Here is an 826-nt window from a genome sequence, read left to right as displayed (position 1 = left end):
TGGCTCTCAGTCCACTAAGCCACTTAGCTGCCCCCCCATAACTCCCTCTTAACATCTGCCTCTCCGGATTCTTATTCTTAGCTGCCTTCAAGGCTTAGCTGAGATGCCACTTCTTTTTGAGATTCAAGATTGTTTCATTCTTTGTATTTGTGTTTCTAGCACCTAGCATAGTTCCTGATATATATTTTTTGGGTGAGTAATAATATCTTGTTGCTTTGTTGATTGATCTTCCCTACTCTTTAGTCCTTGCCCTTCTCTCAAGTTATCTTATATTTACTTATCTGTGTACATATCCTATCAATCACTCATTAGGGGAGCCGCTGGGTGGCTTCAGTGGATAGAGAGTCAGGTCTAGAGATGGGAGGTCCTGGGTTCAAATATGGCCTGAGATACTTCCTAGCTGTGTGACCCTGGGCAAGTCACTTAACCCCCATCGCCTACCCCTTACCACTCCTCTGCCTTGGAACCAATACATAGTATTGATTCTAAGACAGATGGTAAGGGTTTTTAAAAAAAATCACTCATTAGAATGGAAGCTCCTTAAGAACAAGGACTGTTCTTTATTTTTGTTTTTGAGCTTTCATTGCCTAGCCCAGGTTCTTGAGTATACATCTGTGGGAGGAACTCCTAGAATGAGAATCCCCTTCATCAATGCAGAAAGGGACTGGTCTATGAGTAGGTATATCATAAGGAAGTTGCCCAAGGCTCAGAGAGGGTAAGAGGATTTGCCCTGAGTCACACAGCTGGCATCAGAGGTAGGATTTGATTCCAGGTCTTCCTGGCTCCAAGTCCAACCTTCTACTTCTATGCCTTGCACATAGAGCTT

Source organism: Gracilinanus agilis, chromosome 2, assembly GCF_016433145.1.
Source record: "Gracilinanus agilis isolate LMUSP501 chromosome 2, AgileGrace, whole genome shotgun sequence".
In the NCBI taxonomy this organism is placed as follows: Eukaryota; Metazoa; Chordata; class Mammalia; order Didelphimorphia; family Didelphidae; genus Gracilinanus; species Gracilinanus agilis.
This window is presented reverse-complemented; position numbering follows the sequence as displayed.